The sequence below is a fragment of the Nematolebias whitei genome, chromosome 2 (genome assembly GCF_014905685.2).
Source record: "Nematolebias whitei isolate Nwh7 chromosome 2, NemWhi1, whole genome shotgun sequence".
Lineage (NCBI taxonomy): Eukaryota > Metazoa > Chordata > Actinopteri > Cyprinodontiformes > Rivulidae > Nematolebias > Nematolebias whitei.
This window is the reverse complement of record NC_056499.1, coordinates 35,858,209-35,867,189: the sequence shown is the minus strand read 5'-3', so window position 1 is coordinate 35,867,189 and position 8,981 is coordinate 35,858,209. Positions and strand designations below refer to the sequence as shown.

Genomic DNA, 8,981 nt, shown 5'->3' with positions numbered 1-8,981 from the left:
ACACACACACACACACACACACACACACACACACACACACACACACACACACAGAGCGAGAGAGTCTGTGCATGACAGTTTGTTTTCAATCAAACCGTAAGTCTCGTCTTACAACCCATTTCCATTTTTATCGTCTTCCTGTTTTTAATGTTAAAAATTAAATTCAGTTTTCTTTTCATTCATAAATCAATTCAATAGTTATTTTTTAAAGCATTGGTTTGGTGTGTGTGAACTCTGAACGTTATCAGGAGGTGGAAACGTTTCCCCTCCCTCTTACCAGAAATGCAGATGACAATCAGAACTGGGACCTGTGGAGACATGAAGTCTGAGAAGTCTGACTGACTAACAACTACGTCGAACAAAGTTATAGCATGCACACTAACTGAAAAAGCACAGTTATCTAAATAAAATTTTAAAACTAATAAAGATAAAACCAAATTAATTAAATAATAAAACCTGATCTTGTATATTTTTATTATTCTTGCAGTCGTTATGAGGATATAAAATGTTGGGGAATTACAATAATTACCTGATGCAGAAGATCTGCTTACTGTAATTTCCTTCATGTAGGGCTGTAGCACCGTGTTACGTTCCAGGTAGCAGCATTTTTCACCTGTAACAGGGTCTGACTGGTTCAGGTAGCAGCATTTTTCACCTGTAACAGGGTCTGACTGGAACAAGAAATTGATATATGAGTGCACGAAGTGACGAGGGCCATGACTCCACAGAGGCTGAAGCTCGAAGGCTTGCACAAGCATCAGTCAGCATGTGTTCAACTGTTACTGGGAATACTCGACCAAGTCCATCCTCAGGAGACAGTTATGTATTTTTCACAACTTTCTACATGTTTTGAACCAAAAGGTTTAAATAAATAAAAAGCCTTGACAGTAGATTGGAGCTGTTCGCAGCTGTGCACAGCAGGTGCCCCCTGCTCTTAGCACCAACCAAGAGATGCCAACATCCAAGATTTTTCACTCATACTCGCATCTGATTGGCTGGCAAATTGATGGGCTGTCAGTGTGACTGATGGTTTAAGCGTTCACATCTAACATGTCCAAGGTAGCGCACCGAAGCGACACCTGAAAGCCTCTCAATCAGCATTTCCCATGTGAGCGGAGTGAGCAGAGAAGCAGAGAGTTCATCTATCATTCTGATAGGAACTGGTCCAGCTCCCCTGAGTCTCATAGTTGACCCCATTCAAACCGTCTCTTAGTGAAATCATATTATTTCCACACTTATTGATGTGGGTGCCTCTTTGACCTTCTCATGTAGGCTAGTGGAACTCCATAATAACCTACTTGGCGGGAACATGATTGGGTTATTGTGTAAAATGAGCTGAGGTTTGTCCCCACCACGGTACTATTAGAGCACATCAATTCCCACTGTCACACTGGAGCTGGAGCTTGCTGTTCATTTTCAAACCAGGAAAAAGAGCTGGAATTTCTATACATTTGTCTTCAGGCAGTAAAACTGTCATTTGACCCTGTGAGTGGATTTCCAACACATAACTATAATAGCGTTTATCACTTTTACTTATTTTAGGCAGGATCTCGATTCCAGTTTTCCTGTATGCAGTCAACATATCTCATATGTGCAGCATTTGAAATAGATACAATCTGTGCGACATGAAGATGTGCTCCCCTGACTATGACCTCTGACCCTTGAGTTGTCCACCAGACTGAACTGTTTTCTTGAAAGTTACTTTTTGACTTGAATAATGTCTGATGCTTTCACACCTTCACTGTCCTTGGACTCGGTCAGATACAGTCTGACTCATGTTTATCCTTTTTCCTTTATGCTTTTATAAAGAACAAAATGAAACCGTTAATGGAGTTTGTTTTATTTGATTATGACAAGTGAGAACATGAATAATGTTGATTATTGTTTACAATCATCATAATGAAATTATGTGAAGAAAAAAGTATATATACAAGTGCTATGTGTTGTCATCGTTGTATGTAATGATGAAATTAATTCTCTGCATTTAACCCATCATATGTGAGACGCACCCAGGTGGAGCAGTGGGCAGCTATGGAGGCGCCTGGGGAGCAGTTAGGGATTAGGTGTGTTGCTCAAGGACACCATGACATGTGGGCATGGAGTTGAGCCTGTCACTTTCCCAAATCAGCTGCCTTACCTCTACACCATCTCAACCTCAAACATTATAATGTGTTTTAACATGTTCTCTGTTCTGTTTTTCAAAAAATAACTTTTCCTTGAGAGTCACCTGTTTGAGCTGGAATCTATTTACGTCAGAGGGGAGTCATAATATCTGAGAGTTCCTCAAAACACTTCTGAGAGCTGAGAGTTCACACAGTCTCTTTGTGTGACACTTTCAGTTTGTGTTTTATCATCCTGGTGTGTTTAATGTTACTATTTCTGTCAGAAAAAAATTAGAGTTCCAGTAACTACTGAAGATGAAACTTTGTTTTTCTCACTGCAAGACTCGTGGTTTCATCTTAAAGTGTAAGCTGGCTGAAGGTTGCTGAAGGCCCGCACACCTTTACATCCTCACCGACCCCTGAAGCTGTCACAGTGACTTTCAGCTACCTTGGGCAGTTCCAGGCTAGTCCTCTCCTCGTGGTCTATCCTGGTCTGACCCACTAGCAAAACCCCGGAAAGATGAAAGAACCCAGACCTCAAACTGACCCGGTGAGGAGATGAGACCTGCTGTGCTGACATGATGCAACTTTGGGTCTGGTTCTGCTGCTGCAGCTTGATAAACCATTTTCTGACTTGCAGTGATAATAAATGACTTGATCTGATCACAAGAAATAATAACTTCTCTCAACCAAACTCCAAAGTAAACTACCAAATAGTTAGACTTTGTCTAAATTTGTTTGTGTATCAAAGCTAAAATAATTCCTGCTCAGATAATTTTGCCTTAGACAAAAGAGAATTAATCTTTGACTGATTAATTGTTGTTTAGATTGTTCATTATTGTTTTTCAAACAAATTATTCTCCATATTTTTATTTTTTACCTTTTCTGTTGTTAAATTTGTTTATTGTTGCTTCTTAGTTTGAATACTGAAATTTTTTATAATAAAACTTCGAAGACAATTTTGGTCTCCACATTTGGATGAATATTCATGTTATGGTATAGGATTCCCTGTAGTTTCTACTTGAGTGACTGAGTTCTGATTAATAAAGGGTGATAACATTTATTGAGTTGTTAAACCGTAAACTGACTGGCTGGTGCCCCGCTATAACGAGTGCACAACAAATAATAAAAGTGTAGTAAAGTGAGGAGCAAGTGTCACCATTCTTCATCCATTCACTCATATTTGCTAAATCTGAAACACTTTTCTAGAACCCAAGAGGATTCCATCCAGCCTTGGCTGTGTCCTTTTGTAAAGGCCACTGAGCCAATTACATCCCATTATATCTATGCTTCTTACCAGTGACTTGAATCAAACTGACTGATAGTCAAAGTAGAATGACTTTGTTTTAGTACAAATTCTGAAGGCTTATTAAATTTCTATGCAACAACTTGTTATTTATGTGGTTCTTACCTTTGCTGTTGTATGTTTACATAGATATTCATTTTTCTAATTTCTTAGTTGTAATTAGTTACTTGATGTCTAAGAAACACTACAATTTTGTGTACCGTACTTTCCACCGAACACGTCGCACTGCCGTACAAGTCGCATCAGTCCAAAAATGTCTAATAAAGTGGGAAAAGACATAAATAAGTAGCTTTGCCACATAAGTCATGTATTATGCATCACTGCTGACGTGTCGGGTTTGTTATGTGTCACCGCTGACGTGTCGGGTTTGTTATGTGTCACCGCTGACCACCCGGAAACGTGGGCCGGGGTTGCACCAAAAATCAATTGGCTGCAGCCACAGGTGCATGCACCGAAGGACTTTAACAAGAATTTAACAAGATTAACACTTAAAAACAATTATTTGTGTGCTCAAAATTATAGCAAAGGTGTGTCTCAGTTTACCTTCTTAGCTTGACAGCCTCCCTGACCCGGTGTGTCCACCACCGAGTTCGTGGACGGCCACCGCGAGAAGCACCAACAACCTTGTGGCCACAGCTCAAGGCAGCTACCTCAACAAGCGAGGCGCGGAACATGGCCCGCTCTGACTCAATTTCCACTACCTCAGCTGTGATGCGGTTAAAGCTGTCCCGGAGGTGTGAGTTGAAGATCTCTGGCGGGTTCTTCTGCCAGGCGTTCCCAATGAAACTCTCAATAAACATTATTTAGAAATACATCTACAACCCATTATCTATTTAAGATGGCTTCTACGGTCCACTGACTTTAGAAATCAAACACAAAACAGTTTTAAGTCCAGCAATTTTTCAGATATTGAGCTAAACTTAGAGGTAATATCAGCTGAGAGTCATTTGCAAAACATACTTTGAGTGCAAACTTATCACTCAAGATCTTACCGAATGACTCTGCCCCTTTTTAATACGAGTTAGTTTAAAACTTTGGGGTGAAAGGCAGCGGGCGATGGTCATGTCTTCAAGAAATGCTGAGTCTTTAATAAGATACATCAACACTGAGCAAAAATGAAAAAAACGAAACACTTGTTTTTGCTCCCATTTTTCACGAGCTGAACTCAAAGATTTAAGACTTTTTCTATGTACACATCAGGCCTTTTCTCTCAAATATTGTTCACAAATTTGTGTAAACCTGTGTTAGTGTGAACTGATAAAAGGTCACTCTAAAATGTGCAATTTTAGCACAGAACAATGCCACAGATGTCGCAAGTTTTTAGGGAGCATGCAGCTGGTATGATGACTGCAGGAGTGTCCACCAGAGCTGTTGACCGTGAATTAAATGTTCATTTCTCTACCACATCTCTAAAGGCATTTCAGAGGATTTGGCTGTACATCCAAACGGTCTCACAACCACAGACCACATGTAACCACACCAGCCCACATCCAGCATCTTCACCTCCAAGACTTTTCTGAGACCAGCCACCCAGACAGCTGCTACAACAATCAATTGGTGGGGGAGTGGTGGCGCAGAGGTTAGAGAGGTGGGCTTGTGATCTGAAGATCGTCGGTTCGCGCCCCGGCCCCGACAACATCAAAATTGTGGGTGGGGTAGGTGAAACACCCACACTTGCCCCCACCCTCATTCGCCCCACTCTGGGCCCATGAGCAAGGCCCTTAACCCCCACCATGTGCTCCCTAAACAGGTCTCTCTTGAAAATGAGTTCTCGTGGCTCAATGAGACTAACCTGGATAAATAAAGGCTAAATGAAAATGAAAAAAAAAAATTAGCTTAACAAAATAATTTCAGTATAAACTGTCAGAAACCATCCCAGGAAAGCTCATCTGCATGCTCATCGTCCTCATTGGGGTCTCCACCTGACTGCAGTTCATGGTGTAACCGACTTAAGTGGGCAAATGCTCACATTTGATGGCGCATTTCAGATGGAGAGGTGTTCTCTTCACGGATGAATCACAAGTTTCACAGTACCGGGCAGATGGCTGATTGTGTGTATGAAGATGTGGATGAGCAGTTTGTCAGCGTTGTGAATCAAGTGGCCCATGGTAGCGGTGGGGTTATGGTATGGGCAGGTGTATGTACTGGACAATGAACACAGGTGCATTTTATTGATGACATTTTGAATGCACAGAGATACCATGAAGAAATATTGATGCACATTGTTGCACCATTCATCTACAACCATCACCTCATGTTACTGCATGATACTGTATGGCCCCATGCTGCAAGGATCTGTACACAATGTGCTGAAAACATCCCAGTTCTTGCATGGCCAGTATACTCACCAGACATGTCAACCATTGAGCATGTTTGGGATTATCTGGAATGGTGCATGCCATTGGCAAAAACCAATGCAGATGTTCCTGTTTTTAGTATTCTACATCGCTTTACAACCTAGCTGTTTTTGTTTTGTTTAAAGATGACCATTTTCTTTCATTTGATCTTCTCAATTTGTATGTTTTCTTTTATGATTGTCTACTGTTGTCTTTGTTTTCTACTGTTATTATCACTTTTTGTTAAAATCAGGCCTCTCTTGTAAATGAGTACCCGAGGCTCACTGGGACTAACCAAATGCACTTTGGTAACAGTTCCTGTTTTAAATGTGCTATACAAAGAAATTTGACTTGACTTGACTAACCTGTGTAAATAAAGGTTGAATGAATGAAAAAATACAACAGCGTGTTCCAGTTCCTGACAATATCCAGGAACTTCAGGCAGCCATTGAAGAGGAGTGGACAAACATTCCACAGGCCACGATCAACAGCCTGATCAATTCTATGTGAAGGATCTGTGTTGCACTGCATGAGGTAAATAGTGGTCACACCAGATATTGACTGGTTTTCTGACCCCCAATACATCCACCCATTCATCCATTTTCTTTACCCACTTCTTCCATTTCAGGTCACGGGGATGTCCATATCCAGCAGTCCATATGTGAGAGGTGGGGAACACCCTGGACAGGTCTCTAGTCCACCACAGGGACAAGACAAACAACCATTCACTCTCTCACTCACACCCAGAGACAATTTAGAGTTACCAATCAGCCTAACATGCATGTTTTTTGTTTGTGGGAGGAAACTGGAGTACCCCGAGAAAACACACACGTGCACAAAGAGAACATGTAAACTCCACCCAGAAAAGTCCCCAGCCTGGATTCGATCTGGCGACCTTCTCGCTGAGAGTCAGCAGCTCTACCAACTGAGCCACCGTGCCGCCTACCCCTAATACAGTAAAAGTAAAGAGTGACCTTTCATTGTGGCCAGCCTGCCACCTGTGAGGTAGATGGATTAACTTTGCAAAGAAGAAGTCCTCACTAACACAGATTTACTAATAATAATAATAATAATAATGTGTTATGTATTGTCATCATTATATGTTCCCAAACAATGGCATCATTAGCGCTCTGCTTTTAACCCATCCACCACCAGGTGGAGCAGTGGGCAGCTATGGAAAGTGCCCCGGGAGCAACTGGGGATAGGATGTCCTGCTCAGAGATACCAGGAGATGTGCAATGATCCCGGATCAAACCCGGGACCTTCGGGTCCTGAGTCAGCTGCCCTGCCTCGACACCATCTCGGCCCCCATATTTACACAACTTTGTGAACAATATTTGAGAGAGTTGCATTTATATTTTTGTTCAGTATTTCAAGTTCAAGTAGTTTTTATTGTCATTCGCCACATGTGGTACATGAGGTGGAATGAAACTGTGTACACAAGGTCCTAGTTACATCCAACAATAGCACAAATATAAAGTGTAAAAAGAAACTGTAAATAAGGATCTGAGATATAAACTAATATATACACTAAATGAACGCCAAATGATACGCTAAAAGAGCTAAGACATACACTAAACTCTAATAATGTAATACAAAACAACACGGCATAACAACAGCCGCCATGTGCTTATGGAGTTGTGAATACTGTTTTATTTTATATGCTATTTACTAATATGTATTACTTATATAAACATTTATTACATATATCAATATCATGTCAAACTATTAATAATACACTGCTGTTAAATATTTTGTGTAATAAATAAAATATTAATTAAAGATGAGGGATAGGATTAAATCAATTTATACTTCTCCCTCCTCCTTTTCGAACAGATAATATGCTGGAAAGTTATTTATCTGCTCACTTGATTTAGATTTTTCCCCCATTGTGTTTCTACTTTTGAACGGGTCTATTTGTGTTTTTGTTATTATTTTAATTTTTTTGTTGTAAAGGCCATTTTAACCTGTTTGGGGAATAATAATAATAATAACAATTTTAAAATGGTTAAAATGGATAAAATAAATATCCTTTCATCATCTGTTTCCTCAAATAATCCACACTGAGGGCACAAGAAGGTTTTATATACTTGCAAGGGCAGAGGTCACACCGATGTTCAAAAAGTTACATGCTCAAAACCCGGGGGGTGAAGATCTGCCAGCGGACAGTGAGGCAGGAAGTGTTTTTATAATTCTCAGACGGGTGACCTGCGTCTGCCAGCTGTACAGACTCCAGTCGTCTCCTCCGAGCAGACAAAAAGAACTCTCTGCACATTCATTTAACATTAGTAGGTGACGAACATCCAACCTTTACCAAAACCCCCTTGACACAATCAGCTGCAGATTCAGTCAGATCATGAACAGCTTTTCACTCGTTATGACAGAAACAAATATTTTAGGGACAGAGGATGAAATTTGTTCATGTGTAAAAACTGGTTATAAAATGTCACAATGTGAGTCCAGCTTAGTTTAATGTAAAGATGCTGCTGTTTGACAGATGAGCTGTTTCCTCCTGACTCCGAGCATTACATTGGGGGGTGGGGGGTTCCGGCTGGATCGCTGGGCGGGTTCTGGGCGGGTTCTGCCTTGTTGTCCTCCTGTAAAGGTTCCTCTCCGGCACCGCACGGTTCAGCCCAAATCAGAACCGAGCTCAGCGTCGAAGGCAGACGGACGGAGGAGACGAGCGGGGGGGAGGGGGCACTCGGGGATTAACAAGCCGTCCTTGGCGCATCTCCTCCGGGTGCGCTTGGTTTTGGATCGCGGCGCCTCCTCGGAGCCGGAGGAGCCACAGCAGGAGGTTCGGAGCGGAGGAGACCGAGTGTATGGAGGCTGGCGGCACAGACAGCGTGCCCCCCGGCCAGGAGAGCTGGGACCCCGCCCGGCCACAGCTTCCTGCCTCAGCTGACGGTCACAGCTGTCACCCAGGTAACATGGAGGGCTGGGGGGGTCTGACAGCCTCAGTCATTTACAGTCAGTACGATCAGGACACTGCATATCAAAAGTTTTATTCAGAGCTATCCAACATTATATTATTATAAATACAGAGGTTAATGCAGCACATTGTTCTGACTGATTTAATAATCCCAATTTATGCCTTAATGCTTTACTGCCTAATGTTTTAGTGTTGTATTTAAAATGTTTTGAGACATTTTATTTATCATAATGTAACTGACTTATTCAATTAATTATTATTATTATTATTATTATTATTATTATTATTATTATTATTATTATTAT

At 41.3% G+C, this 8,981-nt stretch overlaps 1 long non-coding RNA gene across 1 annotated transcript in view; it reads left to right on the top strand.

Annotated features, from left to right (window-relative positions):
* The first annotated feature begins 8,350 nt into the window (after positions 1-8,350).
* LOC119430221 overlaps positions 8,351-8,981 on the top strand; it is a 51,310-nt gene continuing 50,679 nt past the window's right edge. Inside the window, exon 1 of the long non-coding RNA XR_005187893.1 lies at positions 8,351-8,669. This is a non-coding gene — a long non-coding RNA (uncharacterized LOC119430221). The remainder of the gene's footprint in view (positions 8,670-8,981) is intronic.